Below are 23,927 nucleotides of genomic sequence, written 5' to 3'. Positions count from 1 at the left end.
AAGGATCAGGTATGAAGGCTGGAGACATCGTGAAACGAGTAATTTGGTCAGAGGGGAAGCAATATCGTTACTTTATAACGGAGATCGCTTACAGAATTAAGAGATACAAATAACATGGGTCTCAAAATACCTCGACTGCTATCGCATCGTTGTTGGCTTAATTACAATTAACTATACGTAAAGACAGATACAGGTAAGGTACAGGAGTACACATAAGGTATAGGAATAAAAATTAAGTTTAAATAGCTTAAAATTAAATGTTGTATCTCGAACTCGTCTAGATCTAACGCAGCAGCCTGGTAGCAGACATCTATGACGCAACGATTCCAATTAAAAATTAAATTAGCGATATACGATAAAGGAGCCGTAACTGGGACGGAAATCCATGAAATTCATTAATATAAATCTATTACCAATGCGAGGGTAACTGGTCGATGAGAAAATACGAGAAAGTCCTCATCCCTAAGGAGGTTCCTTCGGGTTGAACCCATTACCGTACTTGCCCGGACCCGACCAACAAATTCTAATTTCCAAGCCTGGGGAAACTGGAATTAATTAATAACCCGAACGAGGTCGTATAGTTGCTTTTTCGTTCTCCGTAGTTGTACAGTTGCCCATCCGTCTATTTGCGCGCCTATCTACCACGAATATCTCTCTTGGGAATGTTTCTGTCGCGATAAAAGGCCGAGGATGGAACGTTCCCGCGTTTTCAACCCGTGCTACCGATAATGCAACTCGATGTTACCCCGTCTTCGACGACGAAGAATTTCGAATTTTTCTGACGGAGACAGACATAACGCAAGGGCGCGTCGAAACGACGCACAAAGCAGCGATCGTGTGTAACGTTACGTTTCTTTTAAATTTCAAAATTTTATTAAGATTAGTCGATGTATTTCTGCTTCTCCGGGCTTCGATTGTGTCTTTATTGATACGTTGCTCTTTGTTCCGTGTTGAGATTTTTAGATACCGATGCAACATGTGCGAGAACGCAAAAACGTTTAGGAAAATCTAAATGATGGAATCCTCAAACTGTTGTATCAGAATAATAGAAAGGGGTTACTGAACACAACGGGAGCATATATATTTTATTGAAAATAAATCTATTTTCCAATACACAGTATCGTAAATCATCCTGAATGCACGAACTTGTCGAACAACTCGCTGGTATATATCTGTATTTTTTAAAACGTTATATTTGATTTATCTATTACAAAACTCCGGATTTTAGCAATGCCGTGACGATCAATTTTACAGCTATCTTCTCACGAAATCATTCTGAAATCGAGTACATTTAAACCGTACTTACATCGATCGAATGCCTTATCCATCTTGTATTCACCGTCGTGTTTGTCGTGCCTAGTGGATTCGCTTCGATATCCACGTTTATAACTCAGCCTCCTTTTCTCCTTCTACGTAGGTCGTCTGATTCTTCGCAGAATCTACGTTTCTTCGTTCATTCCTCACTATATTATGGAGAAAACATTCCTCTTTCAAGCACGGTGTATTTGACAGTTTCTGGTCGAATTAGAAGCACACGCAGACATTTCGTTTCTCGTAATAGCGCGTCAAATTCGAAACTTCGAAGAAGCACTACATCACATATGCACCATCTTAATACAACACCTTTGCAATTGACGAGCTTTGCTATTTGGATTTCCTCGCGCCTCTGAATTCTACCAAAGACAAAGGCGAAAGTGACAAATATTTATAACATGGAAAATGTTTAAACACTTCGGATGATTTTCGTTCGACGAGAATCGGGGAAGAATTGACTTACAGCTTCTCCAAGGTTCGGTAAACATTCGAAAGGTCGCAATTTCCGACGATACGTTGCGCGTGGAGAACAGGAATCCTCTCAACCAGTTTTTTTTTCCTCCGGTGGCAGCAATTATTTCTCGTTTAGCACGTTGCCGTATATCAGATCGACGAAAGCGACCAACTGGATACCGACGGTCACGTACAAGCGTGCCCCGGCAATATCGTCGACCAGGATCTTTATTCTTTCTTATTACTTAATATCCTCAGTAACGAGGATAAATGTGCTGGCCCGGGCCCTCGCTAATTGCCGCGATACCGCACACTCTCCTCTCATCAATCTATCGCCGAGGCCAGTCCTTCGAAACGCCACGTGGAACAACTTTGAAATAACATCCACCGGAATATACATTCCGTTCACTATTACTACTGTTCTCTAGCTCCTTGGTTTCTCCAAGATATCTTTCGTTGTATATGGATTTCTGGGCTTCCTTTTATTTCAACGCCAGCTATAACGTATTCTTTATGATGTGTACATTTCTTGTATAAATATTTTATTCTACAGCGAAGCCGCACCTTTATCCCGTTTTTCGGCCCGCGTCACCTATATTCTTTGAACCTTGGTTTATCCTATCTCGTGTTTCCTTTCCCATCTGAATTATTTCCTAAAATTGTTACCAAAATTTCGAATTATTATTTCGAATACATCGAAATACTTGGTATCGTTTTTCTTCTTTATTGTAATTTTTTATTTTCCTTGTATCTTTGTTTAAATATTGTTAAAAAAAATTGTTAAATATTGTTTGTTAAAAAATTTTGTAATTATTAAATATTGTTAAATATTGTTTGTTAAAAAATTTTGTAATTATTAAATATTGTTAAATATTGTTTGTTAAAAAAAATATGGCAACCCGTGGCAGTAAAAACTATTGGATGATATTCTGGAAACTTTGAAGAGCATTCAAGAATTTTTGGGGAAGCTTTTAAAACAGGAACACCTAAAAAAAACTATTGCATGGATTTAAACGATCCAGTATACAGGTGACGTCGTAAAAATAAACGCAAAACGTAAAAATAAGGTTGCAAGCGGAGGATTAAATAGAAACGTGATTATACAGGTTATCACTAAATTTATAAAGTCGATTCGATACGAGGTATGAGCGAGAAAAAGAGAAAGATTCGTCGGTTGATTCATTGACATCGATATATTTCGAGCATAAAATACTGTTTTTTTATAATGTAGAAAGAGCAATGATGAACCTAGAAATACAGATGTATTATTTTTAAAAATAAACGCGTATCTTTTTAGATACATCAATTGCACGGAATGTCCTTTTTTGCAATTGCAAATTCCAGAATAAAGGCATTATGATGATTTGAATTAGAATGTTAACTAATAGTACATACATTAAAAATTCTGTAGTCCCAGTGTCGTGTAATCGAACGTCAGTGATCATCGTGGAGACAAAGTTTGGACAAAAAAATTTGAGCTTTCCATTTTAAACTTCTTGGTAGTACTTATCGAAACGATTATGCACATAAATTCAAAGTTTCTACGTCACTAAGTCTCTTAATTGTTGGAGTACCCAGCAGAGTTGGTAGCCTTTATTCGCTTAAGTTAGTAGTTCGACTCTCGAATTTGTACTTCTTTTCTCTAGTTCATTGCCACCATAATCCATATCGTTCGTCAGTGGTCGAGACATTTTCTAGATGTTGTACATCCTGCAATAGAATTTTAATAGGAAAATACCGACTTCGTTAAATGTATAGTTCGTTGCAACGCAGAATAATAAAAACTATCGTTGCACATGAAGCGCGCAACAGTCCAAAAGCAAAAAAAGCTTCTTTCAGGTGTATTTTCGAGGTGTATAGCGTTTCGAAACAGCTATGTGGCCGCAAAAAGGTCATCGGACACTCTGCAGATTATGATACAGAACAGGTGACTGTCACCAATGTGGTAAAAAACGTTGACTACAAAAGTTATTAAAATTTTTAGCGTATCCATTTAAACCTTCATTTGCCTCTGTGTACGTAACAAGGAAATTCAAGACGACAAAATTGAGGAATAACGACGATCGAAACATTCGACGTCTCGTAGACGCGGTCCTTGATAGATGTTCGACGACGCTAATGTACGACCGATCGTCGGAATTTCGCGAAATCGATGACTTTTCCGCCGATACGCGCGCGTTCCTACGAGATATTGGCAAAAATCAAGCGTGGACCGATTGAATGAATAAACGGGACAAGGGGAGAAGGAGTTTCCGGTTTCCGGGGTAATTCGTGATCGTAGAGAGAAAACACGGGGCGGGACCGGTTGGTTGCGGTTACCAGCCATTCGTACAATGTCCCGAATGAGAGGCCGCCTAACTAAATTATTCCACCAGGCTGACATTCAAACGCATTTACATTCGGCCGACCGTGAACTCCCTCTTCCTTCCCTCATCCCAGCTCATTCTAACTGCTTTATAATTATTAAACTTATGGGGTGCTAAATAAGAGCCGACAAGCGGCCGCGATCGGGAATTAGCGCGTCGAACGAAATAATCTTTCGACCTCTTCCTTTTGCTCCCATTTTCATAATAATATTCGATGTTGTATAAAGAGAATATTATCATCCATGCACTCACTACGCACTCTAGGCACTCTATTCGCATAAATTCTGTTAAATCTCACAGTCATTATTATTATTATCATTATTGTTATTATTAGACTATGCATGTTTGTGTAGATTTTTATGAACGCATTCAATTATCTTAGATATTGATCCGGAACCGAATGGGGCCAAACTCCGGAACAAACACGTCTCATCGATAACGCATCGTCGTTATAACAACGCTCGTTTTTTCTTTTTTTCCCGCTCGTCTTCCTGCCGCTCTATCATTCAGTAGTTAACATACGCGTATGGTCAGCCACGAGGAGCCGCGTGATAAATTCAACCTGCTCTCTAGGCAGACGCGTTCGTTTTCCCCCACAACTGTTATGATCAGCCGCGCGAAATCTCGCTCGTTCTTGTCGAAAACTCACGTTCGTGTAAATTCGCTCGTGGACGCTTACGTCGTATCTTCTTACCCGAGGAAATTTATCTTTGATAATTACACAGCGGCTATAGAAAAGGGGACATTTAAATAATTTCATCGAACTTGACGTGTATCGTCAAGGTCACCGAAAATTGCTCGGCTACGCAAGACAACGGCTGAGCAAATTGATCGACCGGTGCCAACGAAGACGGGTACGTTTGGCGATGAAGATTTTTACGAGCGAAAGTAAAGGTTCCTTAAGAGCGTGGTTTCCTGATATAACGATCGTTCTTAGTGATAGTTTCTGAGGCACTAACGTATTTCAAAAGTTCCGTTTAATCCAATTATACAGCAAGTTGCTAATTTCATCGTAATTTCGTCTAGTTAAAGAGTTGGTAGAAAAAAATTCCCCTCCTCTCGTTATTACCACCGACACGGTAGAAAGAGTGGAACGATCGATGGTAGTAAGAGTTACCGAAGGCAATCGCAAATTATTTCAGGCGTACCTGAGCTCTTTGATGTCCTGGCAGGGATTTTATTATGAAAATGATGTCGGGGCCTCTCTGACGAGAGCTCTTTCATTTTCACTAATACCAGCCAGGTTTGCTTCTGGTATTCGTGCTCTGATAATTTCTGCCGCTATTCACGCCCCAGTTATCGCTGCTTCCACGCGGAACGCTCTAAATCGTTATCTTTTCCCGAGACGCCACAAAAGGATCCACCGTGCTCGCCAATTTTTAATTACAACGACTGAATTTCGAAATTGGTCTGCTCTAATCTTCTGTTCTTCCTTGTAGATTTTAGTCGTTGTTTATTCCATTTTCTAAGGGAAGTTTTTAGGTTCATTTATCGTTCTTGAATATTGTGTATGTCAAGTTCAATGAGATGGATGAGGTTCCGTATGAATAGCTTCGATGGACGTCTAAAATTCTTTCGCTAATTCAAATGACTACACTTAAGATGATGAATTTGACAACGATGAGTGATCGTGTAAATTCAGATATCGTTGCTAGAAATCGACCAAAAGATTCGAATACTTAGGCGAGCAATAACGAACGTTTTGAAAATATACGCATCGCATATCACAATGTTTAATGTTTCTAGTTTATCTCACAGAATCTGTAGTTTGCTCGTTTCCAAAAATTCCTAAGACGACACCCTGAAGTCCTTTACGCGAGGATTCCTCCACTTCTGTTCCACGACTAAATCGCGATAAAAGTCATCAAGACTGTTCGTCGAACTTTTATAACATTATATTGCTTTAGAGGAGCGGAGTAAATAGAAGGCATCACGAAGCGCTGATAGATGGTGTTCCTAAGTGTGTCTTTCGAGTTTTCACCAACTTGCCTTGTTCTCTGTCTACCATCCGTTTACATTCAACCTTCTCTTCTCTCTTGTCAGGTAGTATACTCTTGCCTGGACCACCGACGACGGTACTCGTCCCTTCTGCTCCTGGAACTTTTCCCTCGGAAACAGTCCACGTTCTCCCGTTTAATGTTTAATCGGGCCCAACCACGAGTCAAGATAATGCTCGGAGAAATACAAGCGGACGACAAACAGGCGGGAAGAGAGCGTGCATCAAAGAAATTGCAGGCTAGGAAGAACAGGTGGAAAACGCGAGCGATATAGGAAAAAAGAATCGCGAGCTATGAGAAGAGACGAGAAGTTAGTTCGAATTAGCTACAATACTCTTCTTCTTCGTGCTCGTTGCGTTCTTTCTATAATAGTTTTCGTCTTTCCTTCTCTGTCACACTGCCTCATTTTCTTACTGTCGTCTCCATGCACTTAGGCCACGCTCCTTCTTTCGATTTCAATTTAAACGCGATACGACCTTCGTCTTCGTTGGAATACTCTCGTCGCAAAAACGACCCTCTTTCGTTCCTTCGTTCTCGTTACGGATGTACAATGTACAGTGTATCGTGAAAGTATATGAACATACCGTACCATAGCATACCATAGAAAATGTATATTATTTGTGTTATACATATATTACGTATTATTATTATGTGTTACGTAAAACATTTCGAGATTTCATCGTTACTATAGCTATGCACGGCTGTCATGATAATATCGGTAAATTTGAGAGCAGTGGGAAAATATATGTAGAGGTTACAAGATGTTTAGCATATAACATGAATAGCCATTTTATACACATAAGTGTTAAGTATGATACTTGTCGATGTTCTCGATGGTTAATTGATTTGTTAAATACTTTCGTGATCTTTATGAAACATAAACCTACAGCAAATATCTTGTAGCTTCTATATATACGTCTTCGGATTTGCTTAAAATTCTACTTATGCGATTATCATCGACCGATACAATTGTTGCGAATTCCTAACTAGGTGACGATCAGTTGATATCGCGAACCGTGAACGCTGTTAACTCTCAAGGTGGAGGTAGGTTCAGATTATATTCGAATCGTTCTTTGATCACTTTTACGTTTTCTCGGAAACCTCCCGCGCAGCAAAGAAGCGCGGAACTTACGTGCCACCGATATTCATTACGAAACTTCGTACCCAGACCTCCTTAAAGGGTACGTTTAGGTTGACTAATAATTAATCATCGTCAAGGTGAGTTTCTAATTAATTTCGAAGACCAATCTGTCAGCCGATGACTGGCTGGCCACATCCTGGTAATACTACTTCCTTCGTCGCTCTTGAGAAATGCGTTCTTCCGGCACGACAGATCGGTCTTTCCCCGTCTCAGCTACCGTTCCCTCGTCCCAGCTATCTTCTTCCGTCATCGCGTTGTGTCAAAGACATTATAACCAACCTTAACTGTAAACCCTTCTCTCAAGCGAATCTGCCTCGGAGCAAGCTCAACGGCAGCCTCTGATGACGTCGTAAAATATGCAAGCTTTCAGCAACGGCGCGGTTAGTTAACCTCGGTCTCGTGGAGTACTCCCTGTGTTTCTCCTGTTTCTTGCTTTCCGTCGCGACTTTACTGCTCGCGGTTCGCTTTCCGTGGAAGAAGAAAGTGCTTCAATCCTTCCACGTGTCTTTTCCTTTCCGAGCATCGAGTAACATAGTCTGGTACCTTTTTCGAGTGTTTATTTGAGAGTGAAGAGAAACAGAACTGGCAGTAACGGTAATTTTATAAAAGAAGATTACACGAGCCTTCGACGTTTGACGATCAGATGCGCACGAAGAAATTATATCCGAGCTATGAAGATGCCATGATATTCGATCAACGTTTAACGACTAAACATTCGGAAGATATTTTCTTATTTGTTCATGGGCGAATACAGTACTTTCGACGAAGTTAGACTTGCAATATCTGTAAGAAATGATTTCAAACTATTCTCTAAACACGGATATTTTTATTTTGCCCGTGCAAATTCATAAAATTAATCGCGGTTGATCGATGCCATTCAAGCAGCGGTTAAAATTTCCTCGCGTATTATCTTGGATAGCTTTGGAAAGAATTTGTGTCGTAAAGTTGAAAGCAAATCGATTAATTAAGGGATGAGATGTCAGAGTTCGAGATTCTTCCGAGATCTAAAGATTCTTTTAACATTTTACTACGTCTCGACGCCTAGCATAGTGATCCATGAATATATCCAGCTGTTCTTTTACGACCGGCATCGTAAAATGGGAAGGTATAGCGAAATAGAATTGTCCATGGTAATCCCCGTCGTTGTAAATACCAGAGAGAAAACGGAGAAATGAAAGTGGATCTCACTTTGATTTTCATATTTCTCCTCGGAAATAGAGGGTTAAGAAGCAGAATAATGCTGTTATCGCATTAAGTGTGGCAGATTCCTTGCAATCCTGATACTCGATTAATTCCTTAGTACCGTCCGTGGAAGCGATCTTCCGATTGACTCGAGTACCGTATAATAAGCATAATTTCCTACATTATAGCGTTATTTATTTAGTTTTCATGACGTAATTTAAAGCAGACTAAAGCAGCTTGTTAAAGAGACTTTATTTAGAGTTTCCTCTTCTGGGAGATGGAATGGCGGTATGAACAAGGACATCTTGTCTTTACAACCAGCGTGAAATGATTCAGTTTTCATAAAAGTGCTTCAACATTGAATATTTATAGAAACATTTTATGAATATAATAGTAAATGAATATAATAGTTCCACGCGTTTTACGTTCAGTTTTGAGACTTTTTATTATTGGACATATATTCGGATATTTTCTATATTTTCACACGTTTAATTACATTCTGTGTCTATAGTTTACTCGCGTTATCTTCATCGAGATGGATGCGCCTGACTTTTGCACAGTACTCTGGTCTTCAATTCGCGCTCTCCAAAATGTTACTATTTAACTAGATGAACGTTTCACGCAACGTTTCTCGTCAAAATGTTTCAATTTCACCGAGGTCATTAAAATTCGTTCGTTCCAAGCGACTTGATTACGAATGCCATGCGAAACTCCTCGTTAAACGAGGAACCATTGCATAGGGGGACCGTCAAGCACACGCACCCTTTCGTTCTTCTCCCTTTTGCACGGTTTGAGACTTGGCGACAAACGAAGAGAAACGAGAGATCTGCGTGAAGAGATCTCGGCACAGTCCTTCCGACGTTACGCAAAAATTGAATCTCTTTTAATTGGACGCAGTTTCAATGGACACTCGACGTGCAAAGGACGAAGATAGGAAGAAGATGGTCGATTTATCATCCTCTATTTCCAGCGATGCCTTCGTAATAGGTGTCACCGCGATGAAAGATCGTTCTCGATGAATCTGTACTTAATTCAGCTGAAATTCCACGATTCCAAGAGCAGATTCTCTCGAGAGATTAAACGATCCGACGGGGCGCGATCCGTGGATTCTTCGGCTATCCGCAACCGGGCTCTATTCTTCTTCCTTTAACCTACTCTTTTCCTTCCTTCTCTCTCGCGTTCGTTGCGCGAAACTTTTTCATTCGATCGCGATAATGGCAATCGTCCTTGTCGAATCTTATTCGAAAAACAATGACTTCATAACCTCCATCTGGTTATTAAGCCGTTCACAATCACGTTCTTTTAGTCCTTTTAGATAGTTTCTTGGAATTCTCCGAGTTCCATCCAAAACGAGATGCGTGTTGTTGCTTCTTCATTCTCTATGCGATTATCTTATACTCTTCGGTCGATGAAGGTTTGGTTGTAGATCACATTCACAACCTACCGATAAACACGAAATATCTTTACGATTAATCCAAATTATTTCAAGTTATATTCGCCCAGAAAACTGTCCTTCGTTTGATCCTCGACTGGTGGAAATCTATTTAAAAAGATTCTCTCACGGAAATCAGAGGCCTCTTTTTCTGTCCTCTCTGTTCGTCCTCGAAATTTATTCGAGCAAAGAAAACGGATGATGACTGAAACAACGAACATCTTCGATGGTTCGTTCCAATTTCGTCCCGTCACGAGAAGAACGGTCGAGAATGAAAAGATTCGAGGATCGAGGTAAGATCGCGAGACATCGCACGAAATACACATACCCAGACGTGTCTGCTTGTCAGGGTTGAAATTCGCTTCGTATAACCAAGACAGAAATTCTTCGGTTTCTTCTTCTTCTTCTTTTCCTCTTTGCCTCCCCCGAGCCAGCACTTACGAGAATTATAATTTTCCTGATTCGATGAAAGTTTCGTGACTAAGCTATAGAGAGAAAGCTCTGCCCCTATTCGTCCTTTTCGGAGCCGATCCGTCTCGAATTCATTTGGTTTACTTTATTAAGACTGTTCGTCAGCCTCGACAGATCATTTTTTGATGAAGATGAAAGCAGACAGATGATAACCGGTTTCGAGTAAGTTTTAATTATCATCATCTAATATATATAAAGGGTCGTTCAAAATCCAAACGGACTAAATTATACGAGGACTATAAATGAAAAGTTTGCGTCTGAAATTCGGTATGTTCATAACAAATTTCACGTAGAAGCTATCGTTTCATTTAAATACCTTGAATCCCTCTTGAATACTGCAGCGAAAAGTTAATTAAGGATTAAGTCGAAAATATCGACGGACTTTCGGTGCACGGATGAACAATTGTTCTGAGTATATTTTTGTGGTATCTGTTCATAACTTGTGCTACGAGATGTACAACAACCCTCGTTCACGCTTTCTAAGCTACGTATATTGGTGATTCGCGTTAAGCGAATTTTTATTGTTACATAATCTCAATATTCTTATTCTTTCCCATCCTCTGACTTTTACCTCTTTTAACTCGAGTCTACCCCCATTTTCATCGGGACTTTTTTACGATAAGGCGTGTAACTGAAGGGACACTAACTTGTTTCATACTGGCGCGTTAATAAAAGACGTTGTAAAATGTAGGTAGGGGTGCTACACGATCAGTCCGGCCAGCCTTCTTTTACGCGTACCGGGAGCGTAATATTGTGCTGAATTATATCTAGGCTCTGACACTAGCCGGGGATGCGTCGCTTTAATATTTTCGCAGCTCGTGTCGGCGCTCACGGGGTGGTCTGTGTTGGGCGCTGGCTCGAAACCGCCCGTTAGGGGTGAGTTTTTCCATGTTTCATCACTGAGGGCTCGGGGTCGTGGCTGCTCCGTTAACTTGGCGTGTACAACCGGCCGCGATAATGAACGTCGTCCCGATATCTGTATTCTCATAACAATCGTCCCTGGCGACGAGAGCCATTTCAACCCATTCCAACGTAAATATTAAAACACAGGGTGTTTGTTTAATCCATTTTCAGCGCGCGTGCGGAATATCGTAATGGAAGCGAGCCGTATCCTCGAAAGGCAAACGAACCGCTCTGATTTCGAAGCTGAATCAATTGTTCCGGACGTTAAACGCGTTATTTCTATTTATTTGCTCGATACATCCGGACAGGAATTATGTGTACTGCAGTTCGAAAGTATTTGAACGTTCGTTTGTCTCTGACGTGGTATAATTTAATCACCGGCTTATGGACAGAGCTTATGCTTGTGATTGTTACAGTCGTGTATGATGGAACATTGTAACACGATGAAATTAATCCTAAATGCTGGATGTATTAGCACGATAAAAACGAACAATTCACGAGTCTTTATAGTAGAGTTTCGATTAACAGAATACTAGGACTTTATCGTGGACGATTAATCCTTTAACGCGAATGCCCGTGCGAGATACCCGCAAACAACTGTTTCTTGTATTAATAAACACAATCACGTTTTCGCTTTTGTTTTGTTTTTTATTTATGTTGTTCGCTTCGTACCTTATGTTTGGCTCCTCTCTTAGTTTCTCGTTGTATCAGGAACGTAAGATGTAGAACTAGAATCGGAAACAGATACGTATTATTATACAATCAGAAAACGATTCCTTTAAAAATAAAATTTTTTGAAAAAAGAGTTGTACGTTAAGGTGTTCATCCGATATTGTCGATAAAATTTGATTAAAGCGACAGAAACGAGCAATTGGTATAATATAGTAGCAACTCCATTCTTGTACGATTAAAGTAATATTACCAGTGAAAGTTTTACGAATTATAAATTATAAACATTACGGATACCGATAGATTCTTTCAGATAGCCGGAACAAGTTTGATAATAAAACAAAGGAAATTTTACAGATAAAATATTATGATACTATCCTATTGGAACGTTTGTCTAATATTATCACGAATTCACCAAAATATTCTAATATTTATGAACAGTAGCGATACGCGTATAGAGCGTACACAGTAGAAACTGACGATCGCAGTCAGACACGGTAGAATCGTCGAACTTCGATCGTGATAAGAAAAGAGACGTAAAAATCGTAATTTTTCCATGTGAATTCTACGAAATTGAGTATCGATCGTGAAGTTTCGTCGGTCGAAACCCATGGACTCTCGACGAACATTTCACGGATGCGTGGGATATTTTTCCTTGGTAAGTTGAAAGCATCGTTGCGGCTGAATGTACACCGGAAGGCAACGAACACTGTTCGTGAATCGAGGCTGTGTTTTGCGGCGGCCTCTGTCTCCGTAGATATACAGGAGGGATGATGCTCGCCAGGCCGAAGTACCTGTCCTCCATAAAAGCTTTAAAAGCAGTCCCATGCCCGGCAAAGAAGTATCTATGCGACACCGGAGAAATGTTTCATTGTTCTCCGACGGCGATTCGCTAAGCATTAAAAACTAACGAAAAAGAGGCGAACAGAGTCTCCCCCGTACTGCGCTCCATTATCTCGCATACTTTTGCGCTTTAATTTTCTCGTCGTTGGTCGCGAATTTTTTCCGCCCCTCTAGCTGTAAATCTTCATCGCAGGAAACGTTTAAAGCGATGAAATTGAAAAGGGACAAATCACCGGATGATTTTCCTTGGATTATCTTTTTTAATCGCCTCATCAACCGTTAACGAAGTGTCCATCTTAAGATCGTCGTTTCACGATCGTACTCTGGAACAAATAACGAACGAAGTCCTTGAGTAGGAAAAAACACGATGAACATGAAATAACGTAACGAGTTTTTATTTCAGATACTACTTTTTATCCAATCGAGTTATTAAATTTTGTATATGGCCATCGTGGATGGCGAAGGAAACGAATAACGAGGTGACACGTTTTGCATCGATTCTCGAAGTCTGTAGCGCTGCGCTCGCGTTAATGATCCTTCCCACGGGCACCTCGACCTGGTTGCTGTCCGACAATCGAAACTTTGGCCTGCTTTTTGCCAGAATGTGCCGCAAATGAAGAGGAACTCGCACGTATTTGTAGCTTTCGTCATAACCATGTAATCCATGTCGCAGCTTTATCGTCGAGAAATCATCGACGTAGTACCCACCGTTGTTCCGAAAATAAAAGAGAAGAAAAAAAGGAGGAAGAAAATTACAAGTACGAAGAGAAAAGAAAGAGGAGAAGAATGAGAAGAAGTGGGACTGCAAAGGCGGAAGGGCGTATATTTGAAACACAAGCGAAAGAAAGTCACTGGGAAGCCACTTAGGCGGCTTTCGCCGCTGAAAGAGAGAAAGTCATACAGAGGGTGGAATTTCGGTCATAAGAGGACTCTTTCAGCTTTCAGTTGCTCATTGTTGCACCACGCATAGAGACCTGCGGAGCCAGAAGTAAGATATTAACCGCGGAACAATTCGCGATCTCCGTTCTTACGGTGGATCATGGTGAAAGTTCAATACGAAGAATCGAGGGCGCAGATTTTCCGCGTGCAACGCCTCTTGATGAAGAAACTGTCTTTCGTTCGCTTTCGAAAAACTAGCTGCTCATCAAGCAACTTGTTTCATCGTAATCGCGATATAACAGAAACCAGAAACGAACGCAAGAAAATCTTTTCGAGAGAAGATCGTTTGCTTCGTTAGAATTTCAGTTAGAACGTTCCGGTTTTACTCGGTGTAGATTGTAATTTGTCCCGTTCGATTTGAAATCGTTTCATTACGAATGATAAAACCTGAAAAGGGATCGTGTCTGGACAGAAAGTTGACGCCGAGTGTAGGACATTTTGTAGAGGGTCGTGACCTCCTCGATCGGGGTTAGATCGCGTAGGTGGCCGTAGTAGGGATCTGAATAGAGTTTGCCCCGGTGAATTCAATTTTGCAGATAGAAAGAACCACGATCGCTTGGCTCGATCGTCTATGCACGTATGGGATACGACGCGATCAACACACTGCTATGGTCATGGTGAAATAGGGGAAATCGATCCCACTCTTGTTCGGTATTATCGACACGAACGAATAGCCCTGGCACGTTTTTAGCGCGCAATATACAAATAAATACATCTGATTGACGATTGTTCGAACATAGGGCCGATAAAGAATGACTATTCAGGGCTGTTGTTATTGGAATTTGCTGGTGTAGTTGGTGGTTGACTTTTATGACCAAACACGAACGATCAGTGTTACACGCAGATAATAAGTTGCTCGACGCTAATGGCTATCACTGATCGGGATATAACACATTGCGTTTTTCAAATTTTCGAACGCTTTTATTTTCGTACGATCGTTTCACGATCCGACGAACTGTCATTTTGACGAATGAAATCTCTGAAAACAGAAATGCAATCAAACTTTACGTACAAATTTGAATTTACTCTGACGTATTCGTATTCGTCAGAACGAAGGTTGTTACCTAGAATTAAAATCCATTCATCCCCTGAAAGGGACCACGATATCCTGCAGCAAAGACGCACAATATGGCGCAAATTAAGGGACAGCCAGCCAGACAATACAAGTGTGAGATTACATTTTATCAAAAGCAAAAGCGTTATGCGTCCGCGGGACTCATTTAGTCCGCTGCTACATTTTATCAGCGAAACGAGAGAAACGGAAGTATCTTGGTGGACAAGCTTTTCCCAGAGAACTCGCCCGAGAGATCAGCTCGATATTTACCTAGACTAGTGAACACGCTGGTCTGTTAATTCGCTGAATAAACTTTTTCCATCGCCATTGGGCCAGAAAAGGCCACTTTGCCGCGGGGAATTGGAATCTTGGAAGAAGTTTCGATCGACTCTGCCACGAGAAGGCCGCTTCTTCGCTCGTCGCCGCCTCATTCTCGAGCATCCTTTGCTTCTCCAACGATTGTTCCATTCAAAAGCGATTCCACTTTGAAGGCGCCTGAATTACTTACTGCTAGTGGCCGGCTAGTGGCGTTTATTGATTAACAAATGACATAAGCATTTTTTTGTTCAAGTCGCTCATCGATTAACTTCATACATCTGAAAGTAGGGAAAAGTAATTATATCAAAAAAGTTTTTTTCGTAATTTTACTTGCAATATAGAACTCTTTATACCGTCTCATACGTCACATACAATTAAATATCAAAGTAAAGTAAGTAATCGTTTATTCTCTAGGAAATTGAATTGTCTGGATAAAAGCAAAAAAAGCAGTGTGTGACTGGAGTATTTGATTATTGATATTATCGATAAAACAAAGGTTAGCAATAGGAATAAAAAAGCAAAATTGAGAGAATAGCTAGAGTGAGTACGTCGTATATTGTATATATATTTTTCTAATACTAGTATAGCTAATATTAATTCTATTCTAGCGTCAAATCATTATCAAACTTTGATCGCTACTGTAATGTGTAACATCCTTCATTGAGAAACAATCGTTTTCGAGTTTCCGGTTAGCTGGCGCAGACAGGAAGCGGTAACACGAGGCGCCGTGTTTCTTCTTGTTCTATCTTACACGGTTTTTAACGCGACTAGCTTTTAATAGCACTTAACCCCTGTTAACGCGCCAGTGCCTTCGAGCTTATCGACGTATTCCTTTGTCGCGGGACACGTTAACGATTCCATCGGTTCGAGCGATTCCCGTGGCGCTACGCGTTTACCAGTCATCCATTAACGTCGATGATTAATCGGTAACGATTGATCGATGTCTCGTTCGCGAGCCGTCCAACGATCGAACTACGCGGCGTATCCCTTTGTTAAGAAAATGTTTAACGTTTAATTATCTGATCGATCGAGCAATAATCGGCTTAGCTAGTGCAGTGATTTGGAAAACGACGTTTCGTGAACAAAAATCAATCTTTTAACTTAACTTTGATATTAGAAATCGGTATCGAATACAGCCTTGAGAAGGCAAAACTATAAAATTTTTCATAAAACTAATTAATTAAATTATTTATTATAAAATCAGAATACAGGTTTTGAATTATATCGTTGTATAAATGATTTGTACTGTTTTATAGCTATTTATATAAGTCATATGGAGCTTTTAATTCACGTGTAAACATTGCAAAAGATTGTAATAGTTCAAGCTCTGAGAAAGTCTAAGAAAGAAGACAAATGATTTCTTTGACACTCGGAATTCAATTATTCGCTACAAAAAATCGCCAAAATCTCCACTCTCATCTTATCCTTTTAATCTTCTTAAACATGCTTCGATGGTAATCGAAGTCGAATGAAACAACGCGCATCGATTCACTCGGTCGGCTTGCTTCACGAGCGGAACAATTAAAATCGACCCTTTGCGTATTCCGCTCGCACGTTCTGGCGTCTGCTCGCGAAAGAAACGATTTCCGTAGCCATTCGTGCGCACAGGATTCTTCCTCAGTGTGGAAAAACGCGTTCCTCGCCATGATTCTGAAAAACACGTCGCTGACGAAAACCATTCCGACCTCTTGTCAACTTTTTCCTTATAATTCTTGGAAAGCAGCCGGAGGAAGCGGCTATGACCTCGAGAAACCGACGAACAGACGAGAAGGGGTCGAGGGTTGAACGAAGCCAGCATTGACATTGACTTTCCCTCGAGGGTGAAAGGCACGAGAGGACGAGGTCGTAGAGGAAGGTGGAAAAAGGGGATATTCTCGCAGGTGGCAGCCGTGGAAAAGGTCCGCTGGACGGAAACGGGGATATAACGCGACGCGGCCAATTGCGCGTAAGAAAATTATGACTGGCCAACGTGTACCTTCGTAGGGGCTACGTAATTTCATCGGGAGAACTGCTGCGACATCGCTTTGCTAATAAGGGGACAATGAACCAATATCACGGTAGGTTCATTGTCTTCTTCGTGGATGGAGTAACAGATTCTTGGGAAAAGGGGTTCGTAAAGGTTGTTAGGCAGTTGAAGGTACTCGCATGTGTGGGTTGAAGGAAAAGTGAAAATAACGAATGGAGACTAGTTTAGTTAATCGTGGAGATTAAAGTAGTTGATGCTGTGTGGTTTCTTATTATTAATAACTCTTATTAACAATATTTATTGTTTTGTGATACTTTAAGACTGGCTAAACGAAAATAATTCGAAACTAAAAATGTAAAAATTTATCAATATAGGAGAAGTGGGATATAATGGAATAAATGTTGTAATAAGAGGATCATCGCTGTTATAGAATCGCAAGGACGGATTTCTCGTTTACAACAGGCTTCGAACGTCGAAGTAACAGAATGGAGGCGAATTGGTCGTTGAGTGAGTCGCGTTATCGGTTGTCTTGATTGGTCGATCGTCGAGTTTTCGAGGATATCGTTCGGTTTAGGATCGGCTCATCTATCACTAAAGAACGATATAGGCGCAACATTGGAGATACCTGCGAGTATGTCTCGGGTATGTATCGATAATTCATCGCGTACCATGGGATACTCGTTCAAGATGAATTTCGTGCTTCGCGACCAATAATCCATCATTCCAACGAAATTCGATAAGCCGGCTATCGTCCAACCAGGTGATAAAGTTTGTCCTACAGCCTGAGTAATCTGTCTGCGAATGATGCTGGTCGGTCTGCTTACTATTTTGTGAAAAAACGAGGTTTGGAATTGGAAATGTAGTTAGATACGGATTCATGAAAATTCATGGAAAATTTATAAATGCAAAAATACAAAAAACGTACAGATTATACAAAAATATGTGACATATCTAGGGCATGATAGGTACTCGTATTGTAGTATTTTATACTATAGTATACGCGTGAAATCTTTATTTAGATTTTATTTCTCTACTTATATCTCTAAAAGTATAAATTTGCATAAACATACGCAATTTAGTCATAAAATAATGAATTTAATTTTTTATTTGAATTTTAATCTATCATGACTGCCATTGCAAATACGTTTTATTGGTAGAAACAAAGCGCAAAAGTATGCGTTGACGCGTGTCTTTCGTTCTTCAATTACATCTAGAGTTCTGTCTCGAATGCGTTTATATGCGACGTCGTTGGGTTTAATTGCACGCGCAGATTACAGCGAACTAGATGCGTTTGTAAATAATTAGAACTGAGGTGTATATCGGGCGGTTCGATACAGAGAGCAAGAGAAACAACAGTCAGCTTGTTTAAACAATTATATTTCCTTGGATCTCATTAATACTCATGCTCTGCGAGCGTTCGAGCGCGTTATCGTTCCCGGAATTACCGAAGGAGCCATTGTTACCTGAAAGTGTTTATTTTCACTCAACAAGCTCTAAAGTAAACAATTTAAAGTAAATATCCACCTCTCCTTCGCTGAATGGTTGCTTTTTGAGAATCTATTGTTGGATATTATACTTGTACGAAAAACAGGATTTTACCTTTTGAAAGCGAATACAATATAAGCGAATATCAATTTAAATCTTTATTTTATGGTTTCAACAAAGAGCAGAGAAAGAACGATTGATAAAATGTCACGATGAAACACTAAACGTATTGCTGTGTCTCCCGTAAAATCTGAAATCCGGCAATCACGCCAGGAATCTACTTATCGTGTTTTTCTTTTGTGACCTTTGTTTGATGATACATTTTTTATTTCCCCAAGTACTCATACATGGTTTGAATCTATTTGCGACGTGCTTGGGCCCGTTGCTACCCCATCGAGGATAGGATCGAAATCCGTTTGAATTTTCTAGACCATGTAACTTGCAAATTATTGAGACATTTTTACATAAGTGCATCAATTCACATCAGCTGCATCGCGCGTCTCAGCTGTTTGGTTCGTCGTTGTGCACTTCTCTGCGGATGGATAGAACGTTCCACGTGTTCGGTCAGGGTACAAACACGGGTCTGAGAGCAGTGACTGCACTCATGCTACCGCATGAAATATTCCACTGGCCCAGCTACGTGATATTCGCAGACGCACGGAATATTCCTTTGTATCTTTGTCTACAGGTGACACGGCTAAAGTGCACTTTTCTCCGAGCGACGAATGAAAAATGAGAGGACCAGCGGACAGATAACGGAGAAGAAACAGCCAGAGACGCGAGTCGTGGATACAAGTTTTTCCTGGGCAGGAAGAAAAGAATTAATGAGGCCGAGTCGAATGGTTGATTCTCATTTAAAAAAGAAGGAAAAAGTAGAAGAAGTGAAAAAAACGATGGTTGGTACAAGGAAAAAGAGAAATATCGAGCAAACGAAAGTTTCTCTTTCAACTGTGCAAGTGCATCCTCACGGTTCAAAGTCACGTGAACCGTTCGACGACTTTTTCCCCTTTCCTCTTCCTCTTCCTCTTCCTCTTTGAATTCTCCGTTAGTAAAGAGGAACAGCCAGCGTTGTTTCATGCTAACTTTCTAAATTTTCTTCCGGAAATTTTCTTTCCAACATCCGTTCGAAAGAATAAAATCGATGAGAGTAAAACAAATATCCTTTGTTCACGAACTTTGGTTAAGATATTTTCACGATATTGGTAGTTCCTCCTTGAAGGAATTTATGTTCGTTTTCACCTACCCTGTATATTGTTTTGCATATTCAATCTTGCACACGATTACATAGCAGTAAGGTATATTTACGATCAGCTATAAAACGATGAATTGGTTTCAAGCAACCGAACCCGATCATCGTTAGGAAGCCTTATCATCGATTGGTATCACGAAACACTCACAAATCAAGATTACGTGCACAGCGTCGTTCTCGACTCATGATCGTTCCTCTTTCTTGCCACTCATCTATGTCGGATCGAGTAATTTCGGTTATGTAGCCCTGTGAAAAACGATTGAGGTAACCGGGTGTTCCGTTAAACAATGCTACCAACGTTATCCGATTCTTTGGGTTTGTAACATCGATCTTGTAATTTCAGCAGGAACGTGCGAAACGAGCGCGAACCTTCGTCGAATTACCACTTTTTCTTTTTCGTGTGTGTCAATCCCCTCTTCCGTTTCCGTTCCGTGCTTTTGACTCGTGTTTTCTCTACTCTAATTTCATCGTAACAAAAATCATGGTACAAAATAGTGAAATAATTTTTAGATAACAGATATAACAAACCCTATTTTCCTTTAAGCAATTATTATAGAAATTAGATTTCTCTTACTTTTATTAAAATTCTGGATAAGGGCATTCAAAATGATAAAAAATTATTAGTTACATTGATTTCATAACATTCAATTTAGCATAAGTCAAAGAGAATTGAAAACAGAAGCACGACAGCGAAGTACGTTCCTTCTATAGTAGGTACATTGCATTTGAAATAATAAAAAGTCATTAGTTAATTTTATTTTGTTACATTTAATCTATACATATAAATCAAAGAGAGTAAATTTAACAGGGTGTGCCCGAATAGAACAGCGTCAACAATAAAGGGGTCGGGTGGCAACTAGTATTATAATTGTGTCTGGGAAATTACACTCTCGAATGTAGTGGCGTGCCGCTATAGAAACGTTTACAATTACCGCAGACAGAGTCGCAATTTCATTTTGCATAACTGAGCTCTGTCCGTGTTACGTTCGCAAACTGAGCAAAGAAAGGCGCGCATCTTTTATGCAGTGACATGAATCGTTAATACAGCCATTGTGTTCTTTATTAAAAAAACGAGGATATTATTTATCTGCCTGACTCTCCGCCGCGTCGTGCTAAGTTTCAAGTGGAAGTAGGACGCGTGCGCGGCTTCGAACCCACCAATGGTGGCGCGCGGCGCGAACGTCTCGGCCAATTGGAGCGCTCGATTGTGAACAAGCAGCTACGCGATGCACGAGTCAAACGCCGAGTGGCGCGGTGCTCGCAGTACCGCGGCAACCCTCGAGCTAAGAGCATCGTGTTTGATGCTGTCAGTGACCCGTGCGTGAGCCGTGTCGTGAAACGTGAGAAGCTCTCCTTCCCTTTTCCTTCTCGTGGCTCGTACGCGCGACCAAATTCGTGCGCTTGCCGTGTCTGTGCGCCGCCTCTCCCTCGATATATCTATTTCTCTCTCCGGCTTTCGTTGTCGCACGCCCGGAAACTCGCGTGAATTCCGCGGTGGAACGTTTAACGGTCTGAAAAACGATTTCGCGCCATTACGTATCCCCCCGTACCACGTTCATTTTATCAACGAAAACAATCCCTTCACGGGTAATCCTTCCGACCACGAGTTTCCCCACGATGCCTGTGTGTGATATGTGAGTTGTGTTCTCGCCACGTTCTTCACCACTGACACTGGTCGTCCTTCTCGGAAGGAGGGAGGCAGCGACGAGCCGAAGAAACGTCAAGCTTCACGAATAAGGTAAGAATCAAATGATAAGTCCTTTATTAGAAGGAATTGCAAGAGTGGGAATTAGAGTGAAGCTGGCTAGGCAAGGGGGCGGGGTGTCATGCATTTAGGACTTTGTAGGTTATGTATTCATAAAAATATACGTAGAATATAGGTGGTATGCAGATACATATCGGCAGACCATAATTCGTGATATGAGAGTAAATAAGATGGAAATCAGGAATATTAGAATTATGTTGGATGTTTCGTTTCAAAAGAATATAATTTGAAAATTCCTCGATTACGTGTATAATATCTTTAATTAAATACATTCAGATGTAAGTTACTTATTGCAAGTGAAACCTTAAAGAGGAAGATTTTATTTTATATGTTTGACTTATGTTCACATGTAACATAACCTTTTTTTAATTGTCTATGAAAAATTAATCAAATTTACGTATACTTAGGAAGTCTTAGCATTCGATTTTTTTTTAAACGAAGCTTCCAATGCAATATTCTTATCTTTGATTTTCACCATATTTTGAATCATATAATCTTATGCTTATATTATGCTTATATTTTATATAAAATATCCATGATATAGTACTCGTTACGATATTTAGTGCGTGAAACGAGTTTCTATCTGGAAATACGAATTTGTGCGAATATTTATTTGATTAAATTCCATTTCTTTAGTTCTGCTCATAAAAATATGAATCTATACGAACATTTGCAGTTTACTCGTAACACAAAGACGTAAATAACATTATAGAAATTACGATCGATTTTCGACCTGAGATACTTATGTTGTTATACGGATTGTTGATATCCGAATTTCGTTCAACTCGGTTATACCCAAGGATCATTGAAGGGTGGGGCGAGTGTTTATGAACGTGTGTGTATTCTCGCTGATTCTTCTATATATGTATTTTCTGTATTTTCACAATAACACGGGAAATCTGGTTGTTTTTGTTGACTAGTCAACACGTAGTTCGTTGCGTAATATTTAACGTACTACAGAAGTAGGATACATTCGAACACGCGTAATGGAGACTATGTGGTCGCAAAAATAAAAACCGATACGCTTTTTATGACTCGCGATTCTTTTGGTCTTTTCCACAAACAATGCGTTCTATTACGTCAATAGGAGCTTTACGTAATATGTACTAGGTTATTACACACGAAAATTACAGTAAAAGAATATTTTAAGTCACATTTTAAGAAAACCATCTTTTACTTGATTCTCGGGATAAATATATATCCTTACCATTTATTTAATTTTCCAACATTTATTCTACCGCATAATTTAAAAATAAAAATTTGAAATTTCAGTAAAAACTACTCGTTATATATTATTTTATTACAGACCTTTACCGTACATCCATTCAATGCTAATGAATTATAATATATTTAAATTTTAGACTCGAAAGTTAAATCCCATAAAAATTTCCGCAGATTTATACAGGACGTTACAGAAAAATCTGCGTTAAAAATAAAAATGAATATTTTGGTGATTTTAGTGGGTCCATTTATATCTATGAAATATACATTATTTATTGTCTCTAAATCGATCGATACACGCGTGAAAGTAAAAAGCAACTAACTTGAGAAGAAGGATAGCTTCAGTAATGAATATCATTAGATGAAACACGAGCGAATAGCGGAAGTGTACGGGTGCGCGTGATGTTCTGCGGTAGATTTGTGGATTTGTTGCCGGAGGTTTGTAACCTGAAACAATTACGCCCCAAATGGGGCGTCCTACGTGCATGCCTCTGTCAATAAACTCTATAGTTACCGTATTATCGTCGCGTATGAGGCGCTTACGGTTCGAAATTCAACAAAAGAGAATCGAACAATCTTTAAAAAAAAAAAAGAAAAAATCATTAACAGCACGATAGCTCTACTTTAGCAATTTTCGACTTTTTTCCTCGTAATTGCTGGGTAGTCCAGCTTCGTGCAACATTCTTCTTTTTCCTAGCCTCGTTTTCGAAAGTTCGGAGAGCGAAAGTTTGTTTTCGTAATAATTTTCATACCGCTGGAGGCGTAATTGCCCCAGTTTTTTCACCCTTTAAATCGTTCGAATACACAACAACGTCGCGAAACGTTTCTCGATTGTCCATGGAAAAACGAACGTTGATCGTTGGTTACGTAGGTTTTAGACGATTATCGAGCTTTGATACTCCAAAAAAGAACACGAGTGGTTTCAGGAACCTGGTATATTGTGTCGATATAGGGTGTCGAGGGATTTAACAACCAAACTTTGCGAGTATAGTTGCTCACGGAAGTATTGGTGTGCCTGTAAGAATTTCTTAAGGATATTTTACGCGTGTTATACGAAATATTTCGAAATTTCATTGGCATTGTAACGAGACTCTCCTATCGTGATTGTATTGATAAAGTTTAAAATGAATCTGAAACTGTATATAAAAGTCAGAAAATA

The 23,927-nt window shown here is 39.9% G+C and overlaps 1 protein-coding gene across 1 annotated transcript in view; it reads left to right on the top strand.

Moving 5' to 3' along the window:
* The first annotated feature begins 21,032 nt into the window (after nt 1-21,032).
* The window catches only part of LOC100650177, a 193,279-nt gene continuing 190,384 nt past the window's right edge, over nt 21,033-23,927 (top strand). Inside the window, exon 1 of the mRNA XM_003401243.4 lies at nt 21,033-21,520. The gene's annotated coding sequence lies outside the window, so the exon portion shown is untranslated. The remainder of the gene's footprint in view (nt 21,521-23,927) is intronic.

This window comes from Bombus terrestris, chromosome 15, assembly GCF_910591885.1.
Source record: "Bombus terrestris chromosome 15, iyBomTerr1.2, whole genome shotgun sequence".
Taxonomy (NCBI): Eukaryota; Metazoa; Arthropoda; class Insecta; order Hymenoptera; family Apidae; genus Bombus; species Bombus terrestris.
The sequence above is the reverse complement of the archived record's forward strand: the minus strand, read 5'-3'. Positions and strand labels throughout refer to the sequence as shown.